This window comes from Plecotus auritus (genome assembly GCF_963455305.1).
Source record: "Plecotus auritus genome assembly, chromosome: 7".
Taxonomy (NCBI): Eukaryota; Metazoa; Chordata; class Mammalia; order Chiroptera; family Vespertilionidae; genus Plecotus; species Plecotus auritus.
This window is the reverse complement of record NC_137774.1, coordinates 159,221,559-159,240,863: the sequence shown is the minus strand read 5'-3', so window position 1 is coordinate 159,240,863 and position 19,305 is coordinate 159,221,559. Positions and strand designations below refer to the sequence as shown.

General features: G+C 37.1%; 1 protein-coding gene across 12 annotated transcripts in view; it reads right to left on the bottom strand.

Annotated features, from left to right (window-relative positions):
- The window catches only part of CDH18 (cadherin 18), a 727,687-nt gene that overhangs the window by 349,119 nt on the left and 359,263 nt on the right, over positions 1-19,305 (bottom strand). For 2 of the 12 annotated variants that reach the window (XM_080682143.1, XM_080682134.1), the window contains exon 1: positions 13,412-13,589. The exons of 9 other annotated variants lie outside the window; for them this stretch is intronic. The gene's annotated coding sequence lies outside the window, so the exon portion shown is untranslated. Of the gene's footprint in view, positions 1-13,411; positions 13,653-19,305 lie in introns of those variants that run through there. One more of the 12 variants, XM_080682133.1, reaches the window with a different exon arrangement.

The window sequence follows — 19,305 nt, the reverse complement described above, 5'->3', positions numbered from 1 at the left end:
CAGAGATCTTCCTTTACTATTGAGAAGGAAACTGGTCTTGCAGAACTTGTTATCTAAATGGAACTGTGAACAATGCACTGCCCTGGGGGCGGGGAGGGGTGTTATGCTGGTGCCAGGATGGACAATTGTTGTGGCCTGACACCTGGGGGCCTTCCTGCAGGGCCATGAAGGGAGCAGGGCGCATATTTGCAAGACAAAGACCCCAGGGGGATATATATAGACAGGCTCTCTGCACGTTTCTTCACTCTGATTTGGAAATTAAATTATTCCCGGAGTCCACTAGTGTTAATAAACGGGGTCTGACCCCTTTCTCTAGGAAGTGTGCTTGGTATTTCTTTGGTCTTCTGTAACACTGTAATGTGAGCAGAGACATGGAATGGAAGTATAGGTACCACTGCATGGACAGATTTGGTGGAGGTGACATGGGACAGTAACTGTCCTATTGATTTTAGAAATTTTATAATGGTAACGTGAGGCAGGCTGAGAACCAGTGTCAAGGGTTCCGGAGGGGTATTTGAGGGGCATGAAGATAGAAGAGGCAGGGCCAGCTCCATTCTGATTCAGCTACTAGGAAGTGTGCTCCTCTGAGCAAGTCTAAGCTTCTAATTTCTATGGCTTTAGTTTACTCTTACACTAAATGAAGTTAATAATACCTGCCCCACCTCCAGAGGTTCCAGAAAGGACTTCCAGTTAACAAGGCTAACTATAAAATAAGTTAGTTAAAATCTGAGTTCAAAGTACAATTAGATAATTTGCCTAAAATGTTCTCAGTATATTAAGTTTCTATACTCTATAAAAATTATACCTAGCCCTAGCCTGTTTGGCTCAGTGGATAGAGTGTCTGCTCATGGACTGAAGGGTTGCGGGTTTGATTTCGGTCAATGGTGCATAGTTCAGTTGCAGACACAATCCTTAGCCCTAATCAATGTTCTCTCTCATATCCCTGTTTCTCTCTCTCTGTCTCTATCCCTCCCTTCCACTCTCTAAAAATCAATAAGAAAAATATCCTCTGGCCAGGATTAACAACAACAACAAAATTACATCTAAATTCACCATTTTTTCCAAATGTTTAACTTTTATATTTCATAAATATGTTACTTTTTTATGCAGCAAATTTAATGAAATAAACTGGGTAAATGTAATGGCATTACATGTAAACTTAATATGCACAGCACAAAAGTGAAGGGCAGTGTTCCTTAGAAAAATGTTATACTTTGATAAAGATCTGAAGGGCAGACTTTGAGTTGAACGTTTAGCTACAGCAGAAAGATCAATAACAATTAAACACAATCTGATTGGAAGCAATTGTTATTTTAAATATTTTATATCTCTTAGAGAATCAAAAATTTTACAAAGAATGCTTTTTGTTGTTAATACATTGGAGACATAAAAACATATTAGCTAAGAGTAAACTATTCTTGTTGAGTTTATCGATTAGGGCAATCTAGCCTTTTCATTGAGCTAATGTGTTGCTTTTTCATTCTAAACGTTTGGCATTTCCTTTAGTGAAAGAATAAGTATCATTTCCAGGATGCTGACAGAGTGTCCTCTTTACTTCTCTTGGAAAGCCACAATTTTACACTTCTAAGAGTCAGCATTTCCAGCATGCTAATACTTAATTTGTGTTAAAAATACTTTTTTGCACACACATGAAATCTCATCACTGAACTGGAAAGGAGTGGGATGCCTAACAGAGAAACAAGCTCTTCTTCGCAGTTCTCCTGAGTCACACAAGAGCAGCCTTTGAAGTTGGTGAACGCATCTCATCTGAAAAGGTGACTCATGCCTTGGCAATTTCAAACCACTGATATTCATATGCTACTGATCCTAGTCATTTCAGGAGTTTTTCCTTTTATTACTCAAGTGAGTGCTAAATGCTCAAAGTAAAATTTCCTTAGTGAAAGTACCAGAAATTCTTTTTAAAAACTCTCAGACAATAATTTTGAACTTTACTTTGCATAATACATCCAATAAACCTGGGGGGGGGGTGCGCATATAGAAATGGTTGACAGCACAAAGTATCACAGATTTTGGCAATCTACTATATAATTTTATACAGGGAAAAGAGTTGAATATACATCACTTTACAGTATGGAGCAGGGGTGGGCAAACTTTTTGACTCAAGGGCCACAATGGGTTCTTAAACTGGACCGGAGGGCCAGAACAAAAGCATGGATGGAGTGTTTGTGTGAACTAATATAAATTCAAAGTAAAGGAGCAGAGGGGAGAGAAAGAGAACCGGATAGAACAGCCAGATCCGGCCCACGGGCCGTAGTTTGCCCAAGGCTGGTATAGAGTGAGTACAGTAGTCAAGTGTTCACGACCTTTAAACTGTCTTGAAGATGACCTACCTGATGATTTTACTTGAAACAGTTCAGGGAAGGAGTGTGGACTATACTAGTCTTTACAATTGAAAGGTTTCAGAAGAATAGCTGACTATAATTAATATCCGGGCATATTCTTTAGGAGTCCCACAGGGTGACTTTGGAGAAAGAAGTGAATGAGGACTGGAGCTGACTGAAGAGGTTAGAATGCTTGGTACAATCACAAATGGCAGCAGGGAGAAATAGGATGTTTAGAAATAACAATAATAATTGAAAATAGGGAATATTCCTATGTTGAAGCTCTATCCCCCAATGTGATAGTACTTAGAGATAGGCCTTAGTAAGGTAATTTGGTTTAGATGGGCCCCTCATGATGGGATTAGTGCCCTTATTGAATAGACACCAGGGTGCTTGCTCTCTGCCTCTCTGCTGTGTGAGGACACAGCAAGAAGGGGCCATCTATAAGCCAGGAAGAGAGCTCTCACAAGGGAACCAAATTGGCTGGCACCTTAATCTTGGACTTTCCAAACTCTAGAACTGTGAGAAGCAAATTCCTGTTGTTTAAGCCACCCAGTCTATGGTGTTCTTTATCGTTGCCTGAGCTAACATAGGAACACAAAAATTAGGAAGATAAGATGCAGTGTGGCAGGACGTAAAGACAGAAACAAGGCTGAAAACAAGGGTGAAGATTATTTAAAAATGTCGAAAAGGTCTCTATGGACACATTTCTATCTCTATGTATGTAAATATACATATACTAGAGGCCCAGTACACGACATTTGTGCACTGATAGGGTCCTTAGTGGCTGCAGGCCAGGCCTTCCCTTCCTTCCCCTGGCCGGCCCACCCCCTGGTGGAACTCCCAGACGACCTCTCTGTCGAGGGAACGATTTGCATACTATGCTTTTATTATATAGGATATGTTTACACATACATGTTTTATAGGCCTATAGAGAAAGTCATAGTTGTATAAAAATTATAATTTTTAAAGATTTCAGCTGAGAAGGGGTTGAAGAAAGAGAAATGGAGACTATTCTCACTATTTGGCTTGTTATGCTGCACATCTACCACTTGAGAAATTAATAGAATGAATACAACCAATCAGAAAAGCCAAGCACTTAAGAGGAAATAAAATAATACTTGATCATATACCAGGGATGAACATGTGACTCATAGTCGGTCTGCCTCTGGGTGACTAGTTGGGCCTTTGGAAGCAGATCACCACACTCACCAAGAACACAAAGCTCAGATGGGGAATTTGTCCAGTGCCTCTAACATCACCGACCTGCCTGAGTAGGGAAGACTGGTCTGCATTACTATTTTGGGTTCTCCCTCCTGTCAGAGGTTAGCTCATGTGCAGGTGGGCAGGATATACTGCCATTGTTAGGATCACGTGCTAAATAGGGTTTTGTCACCAGTTGTGAGCAAACAATATCCATGGGACCTTTTAAAGATTGAATTAAAAGTGTAATTAGCCAAACATTCCTAGGTAATATGCCTTACTCCATTCTTTTACTTTTTTTTATACATCTACATTGTGCTCAACATTTTTCTGTAAACATTCTCATAAATGTTATGCTTTAAACATGAGAAAAAGCCATTCAAGCTAGAAGAATAAATAACCTTTTCCCCATTTAAGAATTTTGAGGTTAAGCAGCATCTCAGGCACTTACTTGAAAAGTAGTCACATCATAAAAAGAACACAGATTTCTACATCCCCATTTTAAATCCATCTTTATTAATCACACTGGGCTATATCTTTTGTACTTTGCAAGCTATAGAATGTTCTATGGTAATTTTGCTTTTATAAAAGTGAAATTGCTCAAATTTGAATAAATATGTCCTACACTGCTAGCATGTAACAAGGAGAGGGTTATTTATTTATTATGTCATACATTCTATATTTTACTCTATTTGTGTGTCAACATTTGCATTATGACATAAATAATCTATCTAAAATAGCTGTATAAAATAACTCAAATACATTTTAAACCACAGTTGAACATGGGAACCAGAAGTTTAGTAAACTCATATAAATAACAGTAAAATATACTTATTGAGGACAAGAGAGTACATATTAGGTAGAAGCCATTATTTTCTTTCATTAGGAAAAATGTATTTTATGTTATATTTTTTATTAATGATTGATTTTAGAGTGAAGAAGGTAGAGAAATAGAGAGAAATAAGAGAGAGAGAGAGAGAGAGAGAGAGAGAGAGAGAGAGAGAGAGAGAACATTGATTTGTTGTTCCACTTATTGATGCATTCATTAATTGACTCTTGTATGTGCCCTGACTGTGGTCTGAACCCACAACCTTGGGACAATGCTCTACCCAACTGACCTACTCAGCCAGGGCACCTTATAATCTTTTTTAGAAAACATCCTTCAGGTTCTACAGAATAAATGTTTTATCAATTTAATAACAAATAACATTATCAGGTTAATGGTATAATTGTTACATCTTCATTCTCAGAACACTCACATGATGCATTGCTTATTAAAAAGGCAGAACTTAATATACCTCCTTATGCTAGCTACATTAATTTCCTATTGCTACTATAACAAAGTACCACAAACTTAGTGGCTTCCAACATTACAAAGTTATTATCTTACAGTTCCTGAAGTCAGAAGTCTAACCAGGCACAGGTTAGAATCTGAAATGAGTCACAACAGACTAACATCAAGGTATCAGCGTGGCTGCATTTCCCTCTGGAGGTTTAGGGCAGAATCCATTTCCATACCTTTTCCAGTTTCTAAAGGATGCCCAAAGCATGAGGTGCTTGACACTCTTCATCCATATTCCAATTCCACAAAGTCAGATGGAGTCCCTGTCACGTGTTTTCACGCTGACCTCCTGCCTGCCTCTATCGTCCATCTACCTGTTTTAGTTCAACTGATTAGCAACGTTAATTCCTTCTTCATTCTTAACCCTCTTTTGCCATGGAACGTAACAGCTTCCAGGAATTAGGATTTGGGTATCTTTGAGGGCCATTGTTTTGCCTACCACATTAGTTTTCAGTGTAGTCATATAAAGCACTTATATATTTAAATTGTTCAAAGTATTGTGACTCCTTTCATAAAACTGAGCTTCAGAAGTAACATCACTTAATATATCAGAGAATATGAATATTTTCAGTGAAGCTCGATTGATAAGTTATTCGTTAATAAAATTGATTATTGTCTGTTTAGATTAAGAAAGAGGTTTCTCTCTCTCTCTCTCTCTCTCTCTCTCTCTCTCTCTTTGTGTGTGTGTGTGTGTGTGTGTGTGTGTGTCTTTAGAATACTTGTATGAAAAGAACACTTTCATTGATGTGAGAATCACTGAAATAAAATGTGTTTACAGATCAGCTTCATAACGTCATAGTCATCTCAAAACTGCAGCTGAAGCTATAGATTTATATCTGTGTTTTTAATGTTTTTTCGCCCACACTTCAAAGGCTGGACATAATTCACTTGTAGGGAAGTGGAGTCAAAACATACAGTCCCTTAATTGTAATACTGGTTACAATAAAGTTTTCATGTATACTCTTATTTTATTATAATTACTTGTAGCATAATTTTGAGTTGGCAAGAAACAGCATTTTCAGAGTTATCAATAAAGAAACATATTTTTGCTAACTTTTCAGATGTGAAAAGCAATAATTATAACATCAAACCTTATATAAAGTCAATAAAAACATTAGCGACAAGATCTATATTAATGTATAAAATCCATAGATAATTAAACCAATAATTTTGTGTCAATATTTGCTTTTAGGACACCAAGAAACTTTCCAGTTGCTTCTAATGTCAGGCTCATATCGACTTGAAAATGACTGCTATAAATAGAGAGATAAGTCTTAAAAAAGTAAGCAGCTATAATAAATAAAGTCCTTTGAAGGTGAACTTTTTAAAAATACCATTAAGTGAAATTTTTATACAGAAAATGAAAATGTCCAGAATCTTTGCTTGGAAGTTTCATTTCAATAAACAGCATCTTCCTTGAAATCCATCTTCCCCTGGCTTTTTAAAAAATATATTTTTATTGATTTCAGAGAGGAAGGGAGAGGGAGAGAGATAGAAACATCAGTGATAGAGAGAATCATTGATGGGCTGACTCCTGCACGCCCCCTACTGGGGATCGAGTCTGCAATCCTGGCATGTGCCCTTGACTGGAATTGAACCCAGGACCCTTTAGTCCTGCAGAACTACACTCTATGCACTGAGCCAAGCCAGCGAGGGCTCCCTCTCTTTCAAGATACTTCACTTGTGGGGTTCCCTGCTTCCTCTCAAGCTACTGCTTCTTCACTGTTTGTGCTCTTTTTTTCTTAATTTTCCCAACTGATAGGTGTCTGATTGCTACAGGTTTTGTCCCTCTTGTTTTTTCATCTTTCATTCTCATTCAGTCTCTTTACTTTAAAATGCAGTCCATGTGTGATGAATTGATTTCCTACATCCAACAGACAGCTCTCCTCTGAACTTTCCACTTACGTATTCGACTAATTCCATTCCATCCCCATTTGGACACCTATACCTAAAAATGTACAAAACGAATTTCTTCCTATCTACCGCTAAGCTTCCTTTTCCGCAATCATTTCCCTTCATGGGGCCTAGGAACTCTATCCTACATAAAACACAATGTGTCCTTTACCCTCACTTTCCCTCACCATCTCTATGTTCTATAAAACATCAAGACAACTTTATCACAAGAGTTATAAAATCCAGAGTCTGAAAAACCTGTATAAAAAAACCTTTGCTAATTTATTACTAAAGTTCAAACATTGCTTTGACTTCTTTCTACTGAGAACTTTCTTTGTACTGTCAATGTCTCACAAAGTTACTGTTTCTTTGTTTAAACAATATAAAAAGGTGCCTACTTTCATCATTATTTGAGCCACATTTTATGATCTGAGCATCATATTGTTTCTCCCATGCACACCCATTAAATTGTTTTTTCCTCCATTAATCCAATCTTGTGTCAATTTTATTAGCCCAGTTGTAAGAACTAAAGAAAGGTAGAAGGGGGGAATTCTCACCCTTCCCAACAGTAGAATTTCAATCACCAGAATTGAAAAATCCTACTGAATAGTCTTTTGGCACTAGTTTACTGTACAATCAATAACACAAAGCTTTCTCATCTATTATGAAGTTAAATTGAATCAGCCAACAAGCAGGCTCTCCATAAAGCATGAAAATTGCATACCACTAAAATAATTTTTGTTTATATTTTCATGACTCATTTACATCATATTGCACATTAGAGCTAGAATGTACTAATTACATGTTTAAAATATATATAGATAATATGCATATAGAGAAATTGGGGAGGATACACATTCTTGTCCTAATACATTATCAAACTAAATGGAATTCTTTGAAATCACAGTACATATAAATTTCTGTATCAAGTTTAATATGTTACACTAAATTTCCATAAATTTATCATTATTTATGTTGATTCATATTCTTAATTTTAACTTTTGAGGGATTTCTTCATTTTTTTTTTTTAAATTTTGGATTACTTCCTAGTACAGTGGTCGACAAACCGTGGCTCATGAGTCACATACGTCTCTTTGGCCCCTTGAGTGTGGTTCTTCCACAAAATACCACGGCCTGGGCAAGTCTATTTTGAAGAAGTGGCGTTAGAAGAAGTTTAAGTTTAAAAAATTTGGCTCTCAGAAGAAATTTCAATCATTGTACTGTTGATATTTGGCTCTGTTGACTAATGAGTTTGCTGACCACTGGCCTAGTAATTTACTCCCAGAAGTTGTATGAAAGTGAATTTGCCTTTTCCTGTCTCTGGCAGTGGATTGCAAATTGTTTTTCATACCTGGTATACTAATTTTCACTTCCATCTGGAGTAATGATAAATAAGAGTTTTGTCACACTTTTGCTAATACCAATCTTGGTTTCAAAAATTCTTAGTCATATGATGACTCAATAAATTATCATTGAATAGATTCACTGACATCCTGTCTTCATTTAAATCCCACTGTAACAGTGAGTTGAACCCAAATAGCAGTTATATTGAGTAAAAATAATGGGATTACGTGAACTTGCCAGTCACATCACACTGTGCATAGTTATACATATGTTGGCCCTAGAGGCCTACAGATAATGACAATATTTATTTTAAGAGACTTATGGTCACCTAAAGATAAAATGAAATGGAAATGATAGTTCAATTCCTCTTTTCAGTGAAGGCATCTGTGATACCCAAATTCAGTTTACTGACAATTAATCTATCATATCCACACAGTGCAAGTAAAATACCGAATAAGACATAGTCCTTCAGAGCTCAGATAAGTGAAATATGTCCTTTATTCATATATTTCACTCAAATACTTTTAGAGATCATACTTTGTTAATTTTATTCTCAGCTTACCCAAAAGTTTCCTAAATTGATGTAGCTCATCAATGTAGAAGTTTGCATATCAGAATTTCTGCTATCAACCGAAGCAACGTCAGAGCATGTCAGGGTACTCTAAAGCGAATATTCCTCTTGCATCTGCTCCTACATCCCCCACTGTCCATAATTTCCCTGGAACTCATACCACACTTAAAAGTCAAACACTGTCAGAAATAATAGATTCTAAATTATTTAATTTGTGTTGGCTTTCTCTTACTCTTAATTTAATAATAAAATATATAGGAGATTAATGAAATGAGTGATAGTATATCTATAAAATCATATGTCCAATCTAAAATTGGACCTAATGAGCAGAGAAAGTTGTATACAAATGTGTGTTCCTAACACTGAACCAGAGTTAAATATCAGTTCTGTGCATAAAGGCGACTGGATTCTTCTTAAATGTTCATGAATTCTCGATATAATTCCATCTTTACATGGAAGAGTAAACATTCTATAAAATTAGTTGGGTATCATATCAAATTGTGTTTATTTTATCTTAATATATGTTTGTTTACATATACTATTTGATGCATACATCTCTATATAACTTTTACTATAAATCTATATTCTTTTCATAATTATATGTAGCTGCCCATATTTAAAAAATCATTTAAAAATATACCAAATTGGTAATAGTGGCTTTTCTTGAAGAGTGTATTACAAGGTGCATTCCATATTTTACATTTCTATATTTTTAAACAAATTATAAATGTGAATACTATGAGAAAGGACAGAAATATGTGAGTAAATTGAGGTTTATCCATAATTTAAATCACATATTTCAAAATGATGATGTATTACTCCACCAACGAAAAGCATTTAAGAGTTACTATTATCATTTATTAGAGATGATTTTACCTCCCCTTCCCCAAAATAGATGGAAGATTTATCATGTTAAGTCAAGTCTCATAAAATAAACCACCTAAGACCTTGAATCTGTGATAGTTGACAAGCATCAGTATAGATTTTTATAAATTACAACCCATTACAACACTTTCTGTTATTTGGTTCCCATGCCTATTCTTATTTCCTTTTGCAGATGAGGAAAAATGGCTCATATATACAAGTGACATGTGATGCAATTAATCCATGGCAAGATCTAAGTTCTGCCATGTTTAAAAATCCTTAAGCTTGGTATTTTATTCCATTATGCTTAACATCACTACCAGTTATGAACTGGGCTTTTGAAACCAAAATGTTTTACTTTTATTTCTAGAATCTTTGAACATCATAAACTATTCCAAGCCCATAGGACAACCAGAGTGAAGAGATCTTCTGAGACCCCAAACATATACATACTAAAAAAAAACACCAAATGAAAACAATCATAGAGAGAATCAGTGTCTTCCATTTATCATTAATAATAAAGACTCATCTGAAATAACAAATTCAAGTGAAATTTGTCTTCAGACTCAACATCTCTACACTTTCCTTTTCCCAATTTTTATTTCCTCTTGTTCCCATAAAAGTTAATATATGATAATATACTATCTTACATATATAAATATATATACTATAATATAAACATATATTGTATATGACAATATACAGAGAAGTCTCTCAGCTTACAGGAAAATAATACATAGATAAGCTCTTCCACATTTTTTCATTAGTGACCTAATGAACCACCTTAAAGTTGAAATTCATTCACAGCAAGAGAAGGATTATCATAGAACACTCAAACTGAACTATATACATAGGCAGTTGCTGACTCAGTTTGTTGCATGCACATTTTTTGTCCTAGAGCAGTAGTTTCCAATAGAAGAGGGGCACAATTTTGCCCCCCTCCATGAGGAATAGTTAACAATGTCTTAAAATATTTTGGGTTGCTACAATTTGGGGTGTTGCTATTGGTACCTAGTAGTTAGAAAAAGAATTCTGCTAGGAATCCTACAAAGCACAGTACAGTCACCCTAGCATGAGAATTATACAACCCAAAATGTCAATGGTACCAAAGCCAAGCAGCTCTAATACAGAATATAGTTTAGTGGCATGTCTAATGCAACTATAAGGAAGGTATTTAATTAATGAAATCAAAGATTTTCAAGTCCTTATTAAGAAAAGCAAAAGAGCCGAAACCGGTTTGGCTCAGTGGATAGAGCGTCGGCCTGCGGACTGAAGGGTCCCAGGTTCGATTCCGGTTAAGGGCATGTACCTTGGTTGTGGGCACATCCCCAGAGGGAGGTGTGCAGGAGGCAGCTGATCGATGTTTATCTCTTATCGATGTTTCTAGCTCTCTATCCCTCTCCCTTCCTCTCTGTAAAATATCAATAAAATATATTAAAAAAAAAAGAACACCTTTCACCCTTGCTATCTTTAATCTCTAAATCACTTTGTCTTACTTTTCACTGGACTCCACTACAACTGATGTATTCATTCAGGAAAAGTAAATTATTCCAGGTCAGTAAGTTAAATATGCTTTATCCTCGACCTGTTGAAGTGCACATGCATGTGTAGATTCCAAAGGACAACTGCATCAGGTTGCAAATATATATGGTATACTGCATTCTTCTAATCACCAGCAAGTCACACACAGAAGTGGGACACACACACTTTTAAACCTGTGGTCTGTATTCAATAGACCACAAAAATAAAAAACAAAATGAAGTGTAAGATTGCTATTTATATGAGCCAAATGGAAAAGGCACTTTATATTTACTTTATATAGCATCCTTCATATAAAGAATTTATAACCTTAGACTAAATGACTCATTCATTCTCATGATCCCACTATACCATCTGAAACAGGTCATCAGGAGGAATAATAATTTCCAATTTGCTCAATGTACTAGTATAGCCTTTATTCAAGCATTGGTTGCTATTCACCAAGCTTGCAACCACTATAACTAATTATATTCAACATTCACTGGAGAGTTAAAGCTAGAGTTTCTTTTCATTTATCTGTATTCTACTATTATTTTCCTTATTGTTATTGGGTTATCTTCATTTGGACATTTCTGTTGAATCTGAAATAGGAAATCCTAATTTTCTACCTCCCAGTGTTGTCAGGATAGGAGCTCCAACTGGACCATTAGTATACATTTGTTTCCACTTCCCCTTAAGTTGGCTAACTCTGTGAAAAAGCATCAGCACTGTGGTTTATAAAATACTTATCACCAAGGCCCATTGAATGAAGTCAATAAATGGCTTGCCCTACACTAGGTTAATTTATAATCAGGAAATCCGAAATTGCATAGATAACAGGAGGCTTGAAAGAAACTGAAATGATGTCTGGTGCTTTAGACCAGAATGCTAAGACTACAGAACTAATTCCTACTAGTGTCAAACCCTTCCTCCCTTCTCCTCCCACAGACAGCAAGGTGCATATGAGATCCAGTCTGGACTTCAAACTCTTGATTTAGAAATAAATATTTCTCTGATAAGACAAGTCCACTAAAACAGAGCAGAGCAATTACTGCAGAAGGAAAGGCCCCTGCTTTGAAAAAGCTGTGGGTGATCCTAGAGTGGAAAATAAAGGTTTCAAAAACACAGTCAGAGCCTGCAGATTTTGTTTTTTGGTGTTTTTTGGGGGCTGCATAATAAAACCTTTCTCTGATCTGTCTCTCTTGGCTCAAAGCACTGATGCCATCACCTGAGCAAACGGAAGACCATAATAATTTTAGCTAAGATTTTCATTTTAGTATTTCTTAACTTTCATCAGGGAAATAGCAAGGAGCATTTGCTATTGATTAACCTAAAAGTTCATTACATACACTAGGTATTAATATAAGGTAATACTTTAATAACTAGCTAATAAAATTCTATTTTTTCACCTGTTACATAGGATAGCTTTTCCTAGTTCTGCATCTGTACGCACAACACACACACACACGAGGCATATAAACATGTATAGAGCATTATTTTACCTTGTTTGTAAGGCATGAAAATGAAGACAAAATAATTGTTATTTCCATACCCAAGCAAATCAGGTTGAGGAAGTTAAGGAAGGGGAATGGATTAGAGTTAACATACATAAGTACATGTACTAAATAAAGTATGTTACAGATCACAGGAGCCTACCTAATTCCTTTTCATGCATCATTTACAGTGCCCTTTAAAAGAAGTAAAAGTTTCATCTTAAGCTTTAATAAGCATTTATGGAAGTGATTTGTGCAAAAAAAAAAAAAAAAAAAAAGAAAGAAAAGAATGAAAAGAAAAGAGAAAATGAGCCTTCCTTCCTTTGCTGCAGCTTCGGTGCTCAGATAGCATGTAATTTTAGAGGGTACTGGAAAGGCAATAATTAAAGAGCACTATCAAAATTTCAATTTCAGCATCTCCGTTTCTATTGTGACCATGATTTCCCTCACTTTCACAGACAGACATGACAGCTGATTCTGATGCCATCACTATTCAGATGTGCCTTGCAGAGTATCCTTCCAACTTCTTCAGGGGCAGGGCACAACCACAGGCAAACATAAACAGAGACCAGCTGGGTTATTAGGCTCACATTCCATAGGCTCTACAGCAACATTCCTGGGTAAGCAACATTTTTTTTTAAAAAATATGTATGCTAGCGCTAAGGCTTACGGAACATCAGCTACAACTTTCCCATGGCACCAGATCCTGTGAAACCAAGCCCAGAGGAAGATTTCCCCAAATACATAAATATATATTTTGACTCAGAACTGCATCAGCAGCCCCGTTGTACAAAGATATTAATGTCACTACATAGCAAAGTGGCATTTATTGAAGCCTTACCTTGGCGGACTTGCCCTAACTGGTGGAAAGGAACTTAATGTAGGAGAAGCGGAGGGGACTTTCCCAGGGCACAGGCACAGCAGCGGGGCAGCTCGGTTCTCCCAGAGCCCCAGACTGGGCTCCCCGCTCCTGCGAGCCCGCTCGCGGCTCCGGCTCCTGCAGCTCCGAGCGCGCCTCTGATTGGCTGGCGCAGCCTGTCCGCCTGATCCTCTCCTCTCAGTCTCTCCTCCTTCCTCTCCTCCCTGGCTCTCAGGTCCTGTCGTTCCCACTGCCTCCGTTTTTTTTTTTGTTTTTTTTTTTTCCTTCTCCCCCATCGTACATATTTCAGGGCTGCACAAATTCTATGGTATGCAGATCGGACACCCTTTAGCCCCTTGAGCAAGGTCATGGGGAAAGCAATGCCATCAATAATAATAACAAACAAAAAAATAAAATAAAAACCCTGGACCCCCGGCTTCATCTTTAGTACCAAAGCTCTTGAAATATGATGACCAGGATTCCGTTGACAGTTTAGACTGTCAGTGAGTGCGGAGGAGGGAGGGAAAACTGGGGAGCCAGAAAGGGTTTGACTGTCAGAGGGAGTGGGAGTAGACGTGGGGGGGTGGGGGGGGACCGGAGTAAAAGCAGGCAGGGCAGGCACAGATGTGGCAGGCTGGTAATAAATGTTCCTATTTCCCTGCGAAGTCGTCACAGCCTGCTAAACATTTAACTGCTGGCTCATTCCTCAGTGATCCACAGTCCGGGTGTGTGTGTGTGTGGGGGGGGGGGGTAGCCATGAGATTGAACTTGAGTGATGCCCTTTAATGCCTCACCCCAAAGTACTCAAGGCATGGAGGGTTTCTGTGAGACAGAGCTTTGCCTTGGAGGTCAGCACTGTATTTGTGAAGATGAATAGGAACTGCAATGCCTCTCCTACCCATCTTGGCTTGTGCCAGGAACATGGTAACACATACACATCTCTCCCTCGTATCACTCTAGAATAAATTAAAACAATTTGTATTGCATATAGCTTTGGATAACAGGGATTCCGGGACTGATTAGCTGTATATAGAATTGATGTGAACAGTTGAAATAACTTCAGCACTTTCTCCCAACACAAAGTCAGCCCTCATTCACTCATTCACTGCATCGTGGCGCAGCCCCATTTAAAGCAGTGTAGTGAACATGTGTAGGAGTTAATGTCAATGGGATGGCTACTCCAAGGATCACTGGCAGATATATTGAGAATTATGTAAGACCCTAAGTCATTGCAGCCACTGAGAGAGCAGCATTTGTGCTCTCTGGTGAGTTGGTACTAAAAATGCTCATGTCCAGCGGTTCAAAGGAACAATAAGATCTACCCTTAACAGGTCTGTTGCTATGAGAGAGGGGACAAGTTCTCTTAGGCCAGGAGACATGGATGCAAAATCCTGGCTGAAACTCCCCTTTGCCTGAACCCATGTAAGCTGTTTCACTTCTCTGAGCCTCAGGAGGCTTCTCTTTAAAATCAAGGAAGTGATCCTCACTTCGGAAGGTTTCTGTGAATAATGACAAAAATCGGTGCAACTGTAGTAAACTTTTAATAAATGTTAGTTTATTTCTAATCATCCTTCCCTCTTCTCCTGCCTCAAGAAAGGTCAAAGAGATTGAGAGGACAGGACCCTCAGCAACCTGAGTCAAAAGGTATGTGTATTTCAAAATCAAAAACAACAACAAAAAAACTTAAAGGGCCTAAGAGGGAATGTTTTGAATACAATGGGGCTATATTTGACTACCTTTATTTAGCTTGAGTGATGCAAAATGTGGAGGGATTTAATTGGTTTGGGGTTTTGGTATAATTAAACAAACCAACAGAAACAATGAAAGAAGCACTTTACTTGATTTTTTTTTTTTTTTTTTTTTAGTGTGAAGGAATTGCGCAGTTAAATGCATAGTTACTCCTAAAGAAGTTGTTAGAAGTCAATTAGAATTTGGAAGTCTCCAAAAATCTAAAGTCTCAGGGAAAAGCAGAGAAGAAACAATAGCATCAGAATAATGAGCCAATGTTATATTATATTTTTTATATTCTCCCTCATGCCCTTCTGATTTAAATGAGATTTTCCTTTCATAGTATCCAGAAATAAGTGATTATTATTATTATTATTTTTTTTTTTGGTGATTGAAAAGAAATAATTTTGAAACTTTCTGTGTTGATAAAGCCCTGAGAACTCAAAGGAAGGATTAGTTATGAGGGGTAAAAGGATATAAAGAAGAACTTTTGATCTGTAAGTGGTCATGTAATTTAATTTTAAAACTTCACATTATGGCATTTTCTAGAGAAGACTGTTTATTTGGCTTCTTCTAGTTCAGTGGTCGGCAAACTCATTAGTCAACAGAGCCAAATATCAACAGTACAACGATTGAAATTTCTTTGGAGAGCCAAATTTTTTAAACTTAAACTTCTTCTAACGCTACTTCTTCAAAATAGACTCGCCCAGGCCGTGGTATTTTGTGGAAGAGCCACACTCAAGGGGCTGAAGAGCCGCATGTGGCTCGCGAGCCGCAGTTTGCCAACCACGGTTCTAGTTGAATGAAATAAAATAAACCTGAAGCTTTTGCTGAGACACCAGCAATGAGCATCCTAGGGACAAACTTGAAAGCAAAATGTGTTTCTGCGGGCCTTCTTGGGGACTGTCCCTGAATAAGACCATGGTAAGCACATCCAGTGGACAGTCACAATGGAACTCCACAGGCACATGCTCCTTACTTGGGTGACACGCAGAGGGATTTGTCAGCATCACCGAGCAATATAATCCATTTCTAGAAAAAGAAGCCATTCACCAAAGGGGATTTGTCTATGAGGCTGTACGCAGGTTAAGGGCTCTAGATTCTCCACAAAACCAATGATGCAATGTACACTGGTTTTAAACAGCTTCTGAAGTTTGCTATTCTGAAACCACGCCAACTTCCCCTAGCCACACAAAGGTGAAGCTGTCATCCACTTAGTGAGTCTCTTGTGTTTGCAGGTTCAAAAGAAGAAAGTAAGTGAGCCAACACGGAACATGCTGCTTGGGGAAAGCCAGGCCGTAGGCAGGTGGTTTTTGGTTTTCTTTTGTGCTTTTCTCTTTATGTCAAAGATGACTTCAGAAAACTGAACAATGTATCAGTCAGCAGAATTTATTACAGAGGTAATCTCTGAAACTGAAAGCTTGGACACTTCTGATCCTGAGTTCCCTCTTATGTTTCCCTGGAAGAGTTATAAGGATCATTTTCACTGGTGACAGAGAAGCATCCAACATACGATTGATGCTGGTCAGGCTATAGAAACTAGGAAGATAAAAATGTAATGCTAGACTCTGATAGTTTCCTGAGAGACAGACTCGGCAAATTCCCTCTCTAGATGACATCTCATGCTGAATTTGACCCTGGAAATTCAGGAAGCTATGCAACGTTTTCAAATCTAAATAAAGAAAAAAATGTACAACATATGTGTAATATATTTAATTTAATCTTTCTCTCCACACTACACGTTAATGTTGTGTCTAAGATTTTAATATAAATAATGCTTGTATGAACATCTGTTTATAAATCTTTTCCTGAATCACTGACTATTGCATTTGTATAGACTGTTGGAAGCGGAGCTACTAAGCAAAATATATGAACATTTTTCAAAACACATGATAACCCTATGGCTCCTCAACACCATTAGAGAAAAGATGAATTGACTCCTCACTACTCCTGAGCAAGAGATTTTTTTCAATTTGCTTATTCAATAGCTGAAAATTAATATCTCATTCTTTTAGTTTCTATTCATGTGATTACTGAAATATTTATTGACTATGTCCTTGTTTTTCTCTTGTAATTTTCTGTCCATATTCATTTCCCCAACATGTTATTGATAATTGAGAAATATAACAGACTTACATTGTTTTAATGCTCAATGGAAGACAGAAAATGAAGTTCAACAAAAGTTTCTACACTTTATTTTCATATTTAGCAAAAAATATTGTATATATATGCTTTAATTTTATACATTTTTACAACTTTATATATGTTCATATGTATACATAATATTTTAGTATGCATGTGTGCATGAATAGATGTATTCAGAAAATACATAGCACCATATTGAAAGCACTGATACAGTTTCCATTGAGGAATAAAAAGCAAAGTAAGGCATATTCTCTAGCTTTAAGATATGAATAAATAAATAAAATACTAAAATGCAATGCAACACTATAAATTCTATCTATAATAATAAAAGCATAATATGCTAATTAGACCAGATATCCTTCCTGACGTCTTTCCAGACAAAACTGGGGCTGCAGCTGCAAGGGAAGCCAGGGTCCCGGGTGCCAGAGGGAAGCCAGTGCTGGCAGCCAGGGGAAGGAAGGCCTACTCTTGCATGAATTTTGTGCATCTGGCCTCTAGTATCTGTATATAGACAATGTTTTTCACATATTAAGAAGTTACTTTTAATAACACCTTGTTTGAGATAAGGTGGGAGAATGGAGTTGATAAAGCATACACACACACACACACACACACAAACACACAGAAACACACACACACACAACACACAATGGTCTATACCAGTGGTCGGCAAACTCAGTAGTCAACAGAGCCAAATATCAACAGTACAACGATTGAAATTTCTTTTGAGAGCCAAATTTTTTAAACTTAAACTTCTTCTAACGCTACTTCTTCAAAATAGACTCACCCAGGCCATGGTATTTTGTGGAAGAGCCACACTCAAGGGGCCAAAGAGCCACATGTGGCTCGCGAGCCACGGTTTGCCGACCACTGGTCTATACAAAATCCTGGCATTAGCCTTGATACTTTTCTTGCCATGATACCAGGACCAGTTGTACAATTGGATCAAGAGTGAAAAATGAAACATGGGAACTCTTGTAAAAAAATTATCATGGGTTTTAAGATGGCCACAGCATTAAGCAAAGGATGGGACCTTCTTGAATGTGAGGCCTTGTGAGACTATGCAGATTGCATACTCATGAACCAGCTCTACTCTCCACTACATCAGTCCAATAAATCAGATGCAACTCACCTTTCTTTATTGATAATCCTGAAATCATTCATTGAGTCCTATTTCAATTTTCCCATCTTCATACAGTCTACCACATTCCAACATTAGTACTTAGCTAAATATTTGCTAATTAGGCAGGCAGGATGACTGTCAATTAACATGAGTGCTTAACTTCATGCCATTGTGATGCTACCAAACCATATAGTGAGGGGTAAAAGGTATGAGAAAAATATTTTTAGTGGTTTTTGAACTTTAGATATTAGAGTGGAGAAATCAGAACAAAAGCCCAGTGAAAGAAAGTGTGAGAACACTGTCCACGCTAAGACTTAATAGACAACCAAAATACATTGATTGAATACATGATGGTTGATTATCACTTTGCATGCTGAACTGCAGGATAAAAAAAGCTGTGGCAAATTTATAGTTAAACTCTGGAAAAATCTAATGAATGCCTTTAACTTAGCACAAAAAGAGAAAGAAAGGAAAGGTACATTTATCCTAATTATTTAATGAAATAATAAACCATAACATAATGGAACTAAGAATGGGTCAGAGTTTTTAAGTGTGGTCCAGGAAAAGATGATACTGTCACTATTAGAAAGAGGGAAGGAAATAGTAATATCTGGTTAGGAAATATAATAGATTCAGATTGGAATATGTTGATGTTGAGGTCTCAGGTAGACATTACCAAGTATTATACAAGAGTCACCTGAAAATATGAGACTGCAGCTTGGGAAATAGTTTTGAGTGGGAGACATAATTGTATGAGTCATCCACAAATAATAATACTAATGGTAAAATCTGTTATAGCCCCTAAAGGACAGAATATAATTTTCTATTGGATGAATGATAAAGACATACTAGATGACAAAAGAGAGAAGGAAAGAGAGAA